We start from the raw sequence: 12,876 nt of genomic DNA, 5'->3' as shown, positions 1-12,876 counted from the left end.
TAGAGTATTTTAATTTCTTGACCAACATTTTTCTTCATTAGCCTTTTGCAAACCACCATACAATGATCTGCAGGACTTCAGTTCCAAAACATAGTAGGACAAATAGGTCTTGGCATTCTGGAAGGCAACTGCCTTTGCATTAACTGCTTCCTGAAGTTTGTATTTAGAGGTTGACTAGAACTGTCTCTTTTTGCCTTCAGTCCCACTATCTTCCATGCATATCTCAAGATATGATGATAAACTAGTCTCACTAACTAATGTTGATTGTGTAATAGTAGCATCCCATTGTTGGTAATTTTCCCTGAAACACTAAAGCAAGATAAGGAAATTATTAATATTGAATGTTTTTTCTTTGTATTTTTCAGATTCTCTATAATACTTCTGCTACTCTGTGATGCTCTAAAAGTTGTAAATCTGAGATGTGCCCATGCTGTTTCACATAATCTGTAGTCGGTGCCTGTCAACAAATTGCTGCTAGTAGCCACTTCACCTGAAAGGCACACAGTCAAAAAGAAAGGCTTCTGAGAGGTAAGAGGGCTTACTCTTTTTTTCTCCTTATTCTTTCCTTTGTAATGATGGCTTCCCATTTGTATCTGTGCAGTTGTGTGAACTGAAATTTGTTGCTGGAAAGCAGGAAAAAAAATAAAGGTGGAAAGGAAGAGAAATCTTCAGCCTCAGGTTTTGAATTTATCCTCTAAGGTTTATCTTCAGTTTTCAAAGACAGATTTTGCTGTAGTTAGGGTGTCTGTTTCTGTTTGCTAAAGAATTTGTATGGGGTTCTTTCTCTTACATTCAGAAAATGGAAACGTAGGACCTGAGAGCTGAAAGGCTTCTCATATGCCCTCTGATGCTACAAAAGACTAATCAGCAAATTAATATACATTTCCAGGTTATGCCCCTTTCTAGTTTATGGCAGTTAGCCACTTTCGTGTCCTTTTATGATAAAGCGGTTGAGAAAGCAGTAAAATACATCTTGAAGTCATGCCTGTTGGGAAGTAGAGACTAGAAAGGAACTACGAGCAACATGTAGATGAGACTGATTTAAAGAGGTTCCATAGGGAATCTGACAACAGGCTTTGCTGTGGACACTTTAGGATGTCTCTTGCTGCTATTGCTGTGCAAGGTCCTTGTTACAGCCATTTATATTAAGCTGCACCCTGGAGTAATTAGTCTTCTGTGAATGGGCAAGAGAGCTATGACTGTTGTATATGGCTGTAATAAAAAGACTCAATGTTTGGAGAAAATTTCATGGATTGGATTTCACCTCTGCAGGAAACAAAATGTGGAAGTCCTTGGAACTCTCACCCAGAAAAACAGAAACCATTCATTTCCCTCATCAAATAGGCTTCAGCAGATTAACTTACTTTTCTGTTGCTGTAAGGGCAAAAGCCCTTCTATATCCATGCTTCTTGATCTTGCTGTTTATTATTTTTCAATAGCTTTAGCTGAGGCAAGACGCACTTGTTATGCTTGGCTTTATAATTTTCTTCCTGAGTATGAATATAGTGAAAAATATTAGACAAAAGAGTAGGAGAGGAGGGAAAAGCTTTTGGAGTTGTACATGTTGGCTTTAGCTAGAACCCCATAGATGAGTTAATTAGCTTGGTGAGAGCCTGCCTGCCAGGCTTATTAGTATGTAACATTTTACAGTTGGTGTTTTGATAATGCTCTTGAAGGCTGCTTGCAGAGCTGGAAGATGCTATACTGTGTTATTGTCTGTATGTTTTGTTGCAGCATTTCATCCTTCTGTGAGGCTGCTAACAGTGAGTTCATGCTGTTGCTGTGATTTTTTTTTTTTTTTAACATAATTATCTCAAAAGCTACAAGCAAAAGTCTGAAAAGTCAGGAAGCTGAAGGCAAGAAGGGCTCGTCTGTTTCATAACTGAAACCTGTCTTTAAAACCTTTGTCGCAATTCACACTTTGACTCTTAGAGATCTGAGTTAATTTGTAGAAGTTTGAGTCTTTACTGATCAGCTTCTAGCACATTTTGAAACTGATCAGTAACTTATTCCTCTAAAATCTAATGGTATAGTAGGCACAGGGCAAAAGGCTCTGTCTTTCAATTTCTGCCTCATAGGTTTGTAACAATTTGAGATGTGTGTTTTGCCTTTCTGTTGTAGGGTATCCTCTCCTGAAGTAAAAGCAGCAAAAATAGCATGTCATTGACTCGGTAACAGCCTACTGGCTTGTACTCCACCAGCTAAATCTACAAACGACTGTGATGTTGAAAACTTTTTTCCCTTCCTTAGTGAGCAGTATAAAGCAGAGAGTAATATGAGGACATAGCTTACTCACAGATGTTAAATGCCAAAGTCACTCAAACCTGTAACTTGGATGATCTGGCAAAGATCTGAGATTCTGGGAAGGTCTTTTGGGATCTTTCTGCTACCTCAGCTTTTTCCAGAGTCTCTATAATGGTTGCACAGAGAACAGATCTGTCTTTATTGTCTGAATCTCATTTACTTCCAGCTATTAAATCAGGACAACAGGTCATAATATTTTAATAAACATTTGACACTTTCATCCATAATGCTGTTCTCTCCCAATCCCTTTGTGTATGGATTTGTAGTGTAATGTTGAGCTAAAGTACAGAGTCTTTTTATAATACAAATTCAGCTATGCAAATCTGCCAACTTCTGGTGAGTATATTGGGAGAAATTTACTCATTCATGGCAAATACCAAGAGCTATGTCAAAGGAAAGCAAAAAGATCTTGCCACAGGTGGAGTTGTAATTTAATCTTTTACGCAAGTAAGGTAGATGTGATGTTAAAAGTAATCAAAAAGGTGAGATGAAATAATAATAAAAGGTATTGGATAAGACGAATATTGTGAGCTCTAAGAATTTCTGAAACAGCAAAGAGTTTTACCTAGTATTCTTTAGCATCTGATACAGACATTAGGTATTTACGTATAAATAAAAAGCATTAGCTGTTAATATTCAGGCAGTTAGATTCTGAAATATTTTGTCCTTTTGCTGAATTTAAAATACTAATGAATGATTAGGCTTCACTAACAGACTGCCTAATTTCACTTGCAACAATTTAACAGAAGTGTTTTCCATTTGGGAGATACTAGAAAAGAAACAACTCTTAATTTTTGGCAACAGATTTGTTAATTTATTGTTGTTTCTGAGGTTGCGTTATGATGGAGTCCTGTAAAGGGAGTTGTTGGTTGTTTCTGAACCCAGAAAAATACACTTGGGTAATGTTGTTAGAAGAGGAAAAAATTATCCAGAAGACTATGTGAACACATTCTCTACAGGTTTTTCTTTCGAAGCATAGATTATTGTAGTTTTCAAAGCAAAGAATCAGAACTTTAAGAGGGGTTATTCAAAACTTTGAGGCTTATTTCTAGAGTAGTGATTAGGAAATTCTGAGAGCGTGCTGCAAAGCTCCAATAAATCCATCCATATGTTATATAGCAAAATCTAAAAGGAAATATGTTATGGATGTTTGTATTGAAAATACTTTGTAACTAAGTAAAAGTACATTTACAGTGTATTTCTGTAGTTTCTTAGGGCACATAATTCTCATAATGCAATATAATACAACTTTTGAGTTGTAGCAGTGTCAAGAACCAAACAGAAGGTAGGACTTTTTTCATTCAATATGGACTTTCTGTTTAAATAGAATAGTGTGTGATGTTGTCTGGAATTTTCAGCATGTCCTTAAAAGCTATATTCCTTCTCCCTCCTTCACCCTTTTCTTTCTGTTCCTTCCAGTTAATTTGCTTGTCAGCTGTAAAGCTTACCCTTTCCTAAGTTTCCTAAGTTAAGGTTGGACAGGGGCTTTGGGTGACATGGTTTAGTGTGAGGTGTCCCTGCCCATAGCAGGGGGGTTGGAACTACATGACCTTAAGGTCCTTTCCAACCCTAACTATTCTATGATTCCATGATTCTATGATTCTAAGTTAGCTGTTGTAGAGATGTGAACAGATAGACTACTGTTTGGTTTGTGCAAATACAAATAGTTTTTGGTTTTTTTTTTTGTTCTTTTTGTGATTTATGAACTAGAAGCAGAATAGACATGTGCAATTCAGGCATCCTAGGTAATGGAGAAAACTAAGAATGGTTTTGCTACCGGTGTTTCTATTAACTGCTCAGGGAGAAAGGGATACCTACTGGAATATTTTCATCCCCTTTGCATAAAGAAGATTCCATGGTTTATGAACTCGATCTTATAATGTGCTCATAGAGTGCTGTCTAGCCAGCAAGAATGTGAATGTAAACTGTTTACACAGGAAATTCCATTAATCTCTACTATGGCTATGCATGCATTTAGAGCTATATATGTCCTTGGATCATGGTCACTCAATTCAGAACCTTGTAGCATCAAACCCCCAGTCTTTGAAACGTATAGGGTATGTCAATGCAGTTCCATCGTGTTCATTGACATACTCAAAGTAACACCAGCAATTCATTGTGTGTATGAATGTGCTCCAAGAATGACAAAGGATGCTTGCCAGAAATTAAAAAACATGCAGAAGAAAAAGGCTTCTGTGTCATGGTGTATGTCATTGTGGTGAATGTCACTTATAAAACTGAAGAGAGGGGCTTTTCTCATAATTGGATTGTTGTTATAGACATGTTACAGATTTTTATTTTTTTTTTTGTCATGTGCTTGTTCTGCTTATTTTTTACTAATGTTGGCAGCCTCCTAAGTTTTCCTAAATGGAAGTTTAAAAGTACAAAATAACTAGAGGCCAGTAGTGCTGCTACTCTGGGAAGTGAAAATATTTATGGTCAATAAATTCCTGTTGACTACCTAAGATCAGACAATAAATGACTTCTGTATCGGTGGTTCTTTACCCTTATTGAACTTAAGTAGTGACCCCCTTATTTTATTTCTCCCTTTAAAATCTTGAAAGGGGGAGGAGGGAGAAAAAAAATCAGGAGGAAGAAGAAAAAAGGTTCCTCTCCCTGGCATTAACTAAGCTGCAGTGACTTTGGTTTTACGGCCACTTTGTTCTGCACTGCAGTGCAGAAAAGTGACTTAGATCTGAATCATCATATTGTGTAAGGTTTAAAAGCTAATTTTCTGCTCTCCCGTGCTAGAGAGGATCCCTAGCATGTTCATGTATGTAAATATATCTTATTAAAATTAATTCAAATACAAGTGTAATTATTAGTAAGCATGAACTGCTATTATGAAGTTTTGTAGTTATTTCTGAAGGGGATAGGTCTTGGGTTTATTTATTTTTGTTTTATACAAGGTTATTAGATTCTTTTGCATCTTTTTTCACCCAATGTAAGGACTTGTTTATTTAGGTAATGTAACAATGTAATGCTAATTAGGAAATTGTACAATGAAAGAAGACCCACCATTAAAGAAAATGCTATTCCTTAAGGATTCTACATGCTGGATGTAAGTTAATGTTGTTTTCATTAGAAGCTTTCATTGTGTTCCATCTATTTGAATGTACAACAAGCATGAATTATTAATATTCAGTCCTGTAAGAGAACAATTCTTTACTGGCAGAAAACAGTATTTGGTTTGATACAGGAAATTAAATCACTTTATGCTTGTGAGTCTTGTTAATTATATCTGAAGTAACGAATTTTAATTTATCTCAGTACTTGCTGTACAAAGTCATTTTCTTTGCTTGAATGTAAAAGACTTCATATCAATATTTTTTTTCCCCTGGTTTTATCTTTAGTATTGGTTTAAGCTTTTTTAAAAACAACAACCACAAAAAAACAACAACAAAACCACAACCCCTGAACTCCAAACAGTTTTTTTTTCAACAGCTGATAGTAGTTTGGTACAAACATAACTTGCCATCTATTCAACTTTCCAGTAACTGGAAAAGAACCAAGCACAATCCTTAACTTTAAGGTAATAACTTGCTAAAGAAATGGTTGCTCATTAATCTCTAGGCAGCTTTCATATAGACTTATGCAGTGTTAGTTTTACAGCCTTTCTCTGAGGCTTGGACAATGGGTTTCTCTCCCCCTCTTAGGAGAATACTCGGGGAGCATCTTGGGCAGCAGAGTACCTGAACAGGTGCCTCTTCACAGTGCTGAGTAGTAATGTTGCTGAAGACATTAGATGCATGTTACTGGCAGCAGTGGCTGGCAGAGGAGTTTCTGCCTTGTGGAGCGGCAGTCCTTGGTCCCCTGATGGCCCTTTTTGACAGGTTTCATGCTTGCACAGCTAAAACCAGCTTTCTGTTAGCCTTACATAGAAAGTCCTGAGGATTTTTGTGACTGCTGCTGGACAAAAAGGCCTCTTTGAGGGCAGAACAAGTCCTTACCTCACTAAATCATGTGGATTTTTTTCGTTCCATATAAAGAAATAATTTGAAAATTAAAAGTACATAAAAGTACATTGATGGTTTTGAATGTGATATTGCAGTTTCATTCTTACTTAGCCAATCAAGCAAGTTTTTAGAGTTTGCTTACTTACATAACACACAAGGTAGAGAAAAGTATCAAAAATCTGAGTTCTTCAAATTACAAAATCCATTTAGAGCCGGAAACCTTGAAGCAAGGCAATAGGTAGTACCAGTCTATTGGGGTATCAAAGTTCAGTTGATAGTCTGTCCCAGCTCTGATGGCGCCCCATATTGACTCCTACTGTGATGTGTCTGATTCACAAGGAACTTCTGTGCAATTCTTATGCTGGTTGCAATTTTGGAAGTGTTTCCTTTGGTTTAAACCTCTCTCTGTGTGTGATAACTTCAGCTTTCTAAAGACTTGAGATACTATATTTCAGTTCAGCTATTCTAACAGATTTTACAGAGATAATGGCTAGGTAATGACTAGATACAGTAATAGTCCAAATTGTCCACTTAACCCATTTCATTTCAGTTCCCTTGTTGAGGTGGCTTACTGATCCTGGAGGGAGGAGGGAGAGAGGCCAAGAAGAAAGTTTCTCTTAATAATACTCTGTTTTCAGTCTCAGTCCAAAATATGAAACTTTCTGCAAGTCTTCTGTTCATCTCATCTACTGACCAGGCAGTAGATACATTTGATTCTTGTCCCTTGAATCTCTTAATGCATCTTATTATTTCCAGTCCCTTGCCTCATGTGACTACAATATACTTTTTGTAATTACTAAGCTTTAGAATGCATAAATTTAGCCTCAGTGAGCCAAATAGTTGTGGAAATATACACCTTTGCCTTTTTAACCAGCATAGTGCAGACAGTAGTTTCTTTTTGACGTATGTTTCTGTCTGTTAATATATTTAATGAATGCATTGAATGGGCTCTTAAATGCTATATGGCATATGTGATATTTACCAAGATACCTTAGGAAGGTTGAATATTTAAATCCAAATAACAGGTCTGGCTATAACATGAAAAAAAAAAATTAATTTGTGATTTGGGGATGAGGCCCAGGATGGAAATAGGAAGCACAGTAGAAGGAAATGATGAGTATTACCTCTGCTGTTTTCTTATCCACTTGTGTCTAGAACGTTCACAGAGTGGAGCACATTTCAAGGCAATTGAGTGCTGGAGGCATTCCTTCCTACTGTGTCCTCCTCCTCATCTACTTTTATAGCACAGATGGAACCTTATTTACCAATCAAAAGCACAGATGAAGCAATTGATGGAGCTCAATTTTTGAGGATTAAAAGATGTGCAGTCAACTTCAAATGCTGTTGAAAAAAATAATAAATGGAAGTGTAGTTAAACTACTTGTATTAGGAAAAGTTCAATCCACTTTATATTTCTTTTATGAAACACTTTCATATATTTTGCTTTCATCAAAACTCAAGTTTTTGCCTAAAAGATACTTAAAGGAAGTTTCCATCCAATGTAAACATGAGTCTGCCTGCATGTTTGTGGTTGTTGAAGATTAAAGGGCACTGGAATATGACAGGTAGTTGTATGGATATGTTTATCACATATGTTTCCTTACTCCTGTCCTCTTCCTTAGTAAGGATCAGTATACCTGGGGTAGCGTAGGTGACAGGATTATTTTATTCCATTGCATGAATGTTTTGAAACTCTTCTGATCTGGGTATTGAGTAGCTAAATCCCAGCTACACGTTTCAGATGTGTTCTACCTGAGTCAGCCTTCCTATGATACCAGTTTGTGTTCTGGTAGAAAAAGAAAGCTAAGGTATTTAGTAAGAGCCTGAAACTCTGCAAAGAGCCAAGTGAGAATTTCTTGCCAAACTGGATGCTTATTTCTCTGACAGGAATCTGAAAAACTTCTAGAGATACTGGACATCTGTTTTCCCACCATGATGAAAAAGAGCTGACAGCTGCAAAAAGGGAACAATTGAAAAATGATTGTAGTGAATAACTCTTAAGAGGAAAGGGTTTATACTTTTGCTGAATCTGCCATTTCATTTTTGCATTTAAACAGGATTTATGATTTTTGTGTGAATTTAACACAGTTAATAAGAGGGAAATGTAGCACAATACATGATATGGGGGAGAAACTACTGATGTGCATTTATCAGGAGCGAAGGGAGTAATCTTCGCAGGAGTCGCATAAGGGAAATTGAAGTCTCTGCTGAAAGGTTAATAAGCTGTTCTCCGCATTTGAGTAGATGTGTTTTACAAGAAGAGATGAAGTCAGAAAAAGTTTTGCTCTGTAGGAATCCCCAAACATTTAGTGTGTAGCTTTCATTAAAAAAAAAGCAAACCCAGCTTAATGACATGAATAAGATGTAATATTTCATGTAAGTAATGAAGTCTCTTGTGAAATTGCTGAGTTCTGCATCTGTGTTACAAACTTATGGTAAAAAGGAAATGCCTGTGTTGTGTTCTCCCAGCAGAAATGACTGTGTTAATTGATCAATTTAACACCAGTTGTACAGACATGTTATTGCAGTAGAAGATGCTATGGTTTAAGTCTTCAGTACACTACAATTTTGGGCATAACCAGCAATTCAACTAAAAAGCATATTACAATTTTTTATTTAAAGTTTGTAAACTTCAAAAAGTAGAGCTATGTCCTGCTAACTGCAAAGACAGCTTCCTGAAGCATGTGATAGTGAGAACTGTGATGCACTAAAAACCCCAGGTGTTTTGATTTTTTTTTTGTTTATAGAAATACATAATTTATAGAACTCTATAGAAATATATAGATTTTTTTGTAGAAAATTTATAGAAATCCTTAAATAAAATTATAGAAATACTTAAGAATTACCATAGAAGAGGAAAATATGTGTAAGGGCTCAAGTCACACATAGGAACATGATTTAAATATATAGGGATGGGACATAGCATCAGGGATGCAAAAGCAGGAACAATGTAAGCAAATGGGGGAAATGGATTTTGGAATGGATCATTCTTCCACAATCTTTTAGCTGTTTGATCTGTGTGACTGAGTACTTTTCCATCACCCTGTTTGCCCTTCATAGATGAACTATGTGAGATCTTTCATCTTCTGTTGACGGGGGAGAGGGGAGTGTGTGTATGATAGATAGTAGTTTTCAGAAGGGTACTGATTGATTAGTGATGAAAGTCTAAAACCGTGGATGGAAAAATGATGGTAATGTGAGGTTGTGTATACTTTTGGAAAAAATCTATAAGCACAGTTGTAAGCACTGAAATGAAAGCATATGATTGTGTGGTGAACTGGTATGTACTTGTTGTAATGGTGATTCCTAAATGTGAAACTTAGGATATCTTGTCTTTTTTCTTGAAAGGAACCTGGAGGCAGAGAAGTGTCTATGGAGGACAAAATGATGGTTTCTTGTCCCTGTGTCATGTGTGTGTCCCTCCAGCTGTCAGCAATGACAGTGCTATGATTATATTTACCCTCTCCTTCTTTCAACTTGCTTTTTACTTTCTTCTTCCAACAAGGTGCACACACCACTGATTTCATGGTAGTTGTTGTTCTGCATTTGAAAGTTAATACAGCAAACCTGATCTATAAAGAAAAAAAAAAAGTGGCTTTGGTTTTGTTTTTTGTTTTTGCCTTTTTTTTTTTTCCCCTCTGGTGGAATGTCACCTAGGTGATTTTTAGTGTTACTGTGATTGAAACTAGGATCAGACAATATTAATAAGTACTGTGTGGTTGGGAATCTATGTTTAACACACTTATCCTATCAGTTCTCTAGCACAAATGCTGCATTTAATTTTTTTATTCTTAGCAAAAAGAACATTACTCAGAATTGACAGATAGAAGCTGCCTTCCAGTGATTTATAATGTACTTGTGCGCTGATGCCCCAAGTAATTTCAGGCACACAACATACATTGAGTTGAAGTAGGTCTTTGCTGAGCAACAGACAAAATACAATTTAAAAAGTGAGATGAAAAATGCTCTGTGCATTTTGTTCTGTGTAGAACAATCAGTTGACTTTGAGTGGGCCCTGCAGAATTTCACTGTTGAGCTTAAAACTGGTGGCAAAGCCAGTCTGCCCAGCTGTAAACCTGAGTGCAACCTGTACAATTAGCAGACTATCACCCATAAGCTGGACATTAAGATGGAATTGTGGCATTGAGCAAACTAATGAGGGGCACCAGTTTCTGTTTTTTCTTGTTGCGATTTCACGTAACTATGCTTTTAAATCTTCACAGGGAAAAAGATTTCCCAGTGAAATGTATCCTTGAAAGATCATTCTCAAATATCTGTTTGGCCATGTCAACTCTTCTCTGGTGATAACAACTTGCAAAATCATGCAGTTTTTTGTGCTAATGAATGTTCAGAATCTCTAAGGGTAATATCTAAACTTCTAATGTAACAAACAAGAGGAAAATAGTGTTGTTAAATGTAAATGGCTGTTAATATTTAAAAGTATTAACATAAATCATTATTTGGCAGCAGTGAATAAAATTTAAAGGAGGACAATAGCTATTTTGATCTTGGGTTTTTGTACTCTGTTACTGTCACAGATGAGAATAAACAGTCAAAATAAATGTTTGAAGAAAGTATTTGTTTTGTAGTGATCGTGTCTAGACTGAAGATGTATGCTGTCTGTACTTCCTCATTACGATAGGCCCTGTGTGATGCTTGTTGGTATAAAATAATGCAGTAAGTGAGTTTTTGTCTCATAGATTCAAGTATTTGTGATTTAGTTTAATTTAATGGCATGCCCATGCCAGTAAGCTCTCCAAAGTCTGTTGAGATCATATGAGTAAAGTCTGGCAGACAAAACTTTTGCTGTAAATTTAGTTTGGAGAAAAAAAAACCAGGCCTGGGTGCGTCTTCTGGAATCTTCTCTGTTGGATGCATAGCAATTGTCATGAGCCACAAAGACCAGCACCGTATTTTGTAATTTAAATTTTTGGCAAGCTGACAAATCTGCTAGTCTGAAAAATTGGTACTAACCCCTAAAATAATTGCTTATAATGCCACTTCATGAAGTATTAAATTATTTTCAAATAGTTTTGCAGTCAGGTATTAAAAAAAATATGCAAGTATTTCAGTACCCTGACACATATATTCTATAGATCCTTGGTATATATGCAGTTTTCAGACTCCACTTGTGACTTGCCATGTATTAATTTTACAGTATGCTTTAAACTGGGGGAAAGAAGTTATTTTTCTTAAGCCTTTGTGCAAACATGCTTGCCAGAGTTTTGTTTCAAATCAGAGCATTATGGAACCAATTCAGGTGTTGTGGCATTAACTTTTAAAGCAATAGATTTTAAATAACAAAAGATCTACTCATTATTTCTGTTGCAACAAAGTTTGGTTTATAAAAACTATGAAGAAATCACCTGTTTTTGCAACTAAAGGAGCACCACCAGAGCGATTTGGTTTATGATAATTACAAAAACAGATACCATGAGAAGCAGATGTTTTGAGAAAGCTGAAAAATTGAGTTAAGTTTTAATGAGAGCTATTGTTGTGGTTAAATAATGCATACCTCCAGCTACATAGATGCTTACATTTAAAGATTCTAAAATCTTATGTTCCAGTATGGGTACAATTAAAATTTCTTTTTGTTACCAATTTAAATAATGCTTGAAAACTAACGATTTCAAGTGTCTTCCCTGAAGCAAGAAACTATTCAATAACAATGGCTTACTACGCCCTATTGTGCTGCTACATTTTGCAGCAGTAGCTTTTAGAAAAGAACTAACCTTCAACAACCTGTGAATTGCTGAAAGCTGGGAATTGAGGATGTTATCTGGAACAGGAAAAATGCAATGATACAAGCATTTGATGGAACTGCTTTACATGATATATACTGTTCAAATAGTAGTCTTTCATACAGTGTTTTTGTTCCAAGCTGAGTTTAATGACCTCATTTACACCTCTTCTCCCAATCAACTCTTCCCTTTAGTGTTCACACGATTTACTAGATATGCTAGAAATTTTATTTGGTTTAAGTGAGTTTTGGATTCTCAGGAAGTCCCTTCTGGAGAAAGTGGATTAAGGGCTGTGAGGCAGGCAGACTTTCAGGGGGTGTGATGCAGTCACAGGTATTTCTGCCTCCTGTTTCAGGCATGGGCCTTTCTGCCCTACCCTACTGACATGTGCTAATCTTGGTCTTTCGACGCCCTTCAAAATTTACCCCAAGTACTTGCTCTGTCAGGCAATTCCCAGGCTTCTCTGTTTTCTTGTATAACTCCAAGACTTCTTTTTCCTTCAGTAATTTTGTGACGCATCTTAGTTTTTCATTGAGCATTTTCTTCTTTTGAACTTTTTGACTTTGGAGAGGACCCTTGCTTTTCCTGTAGAAGATCAAAGGGAAATCATTGTTCCCAAACCATCACTGCAAAAGCAAGCCTGACTCCCCACAGTCAATGTGTGTCCAAAGCAGAGCAAATCTTTGCTGTTTCCTAAGACCCTAGTATAATGAATATTAAGTCTCACAATAATGTTTGTCTTGAAGCTTTTCAAATGAAGGATATTTGGGATTTTTTTTTTTTTTTTTTTTTAAAGTAGAAGTGTGCAACTAGTGTATGTCTCCAAAACAGCTGAATGTGTATGAAAATATCTGGTAAAATAGCATATGGATGAG

At 36.2% G+C, this 12,876-nt stretch overlaps 1 long non-coding RNA gene across 2 annotated transcripts in view; it reads left to right on the top strand.

Moving 5' to 3' along the window:
* The window catches only part of LOC136010953 (uncharacterized), a 96,554-nt gene that overhangs the window by 65,071 nt on the left and 18,607 nt on the right, over positions 1–12,876 (top strand). The window contains exons 2-3 of one of the 2 annotated variants that reach the window (XR_010611102.1): positions 366–528; positions 9,609–9,763. This is a non-coding gene — a long non-coding RNA (uncharacterized LOC136010953). Of the gene's footprint in view, positions 1–365; positions 529–9,608; positions 9,764–12,876 lie in introns of those variants that run through there. The other variant, XR_010611103.1, reaches the window with a different exon arrangement.

Source organism: Lathamus discolor, chromosome 3 (assembly GCF_037157495.1).
Source record: "Lathamus discolor isolate bLatDis1 chromosome 3, bLatDis1.hap1, whole genome shotgun sequence".
Taxonomy (NCBI): domain Eukaryota; kingdom Metazoa; phylum Chordata; class Aves; order Psittaciformes; family Psittacidae; genus Lathamus; species Lathamus discolor.
The sequence above is the reverse complement of the archived record's forward strand: the minus strand, read 5'-3'. Positions and strand labels throughout refer to the sequence as shown.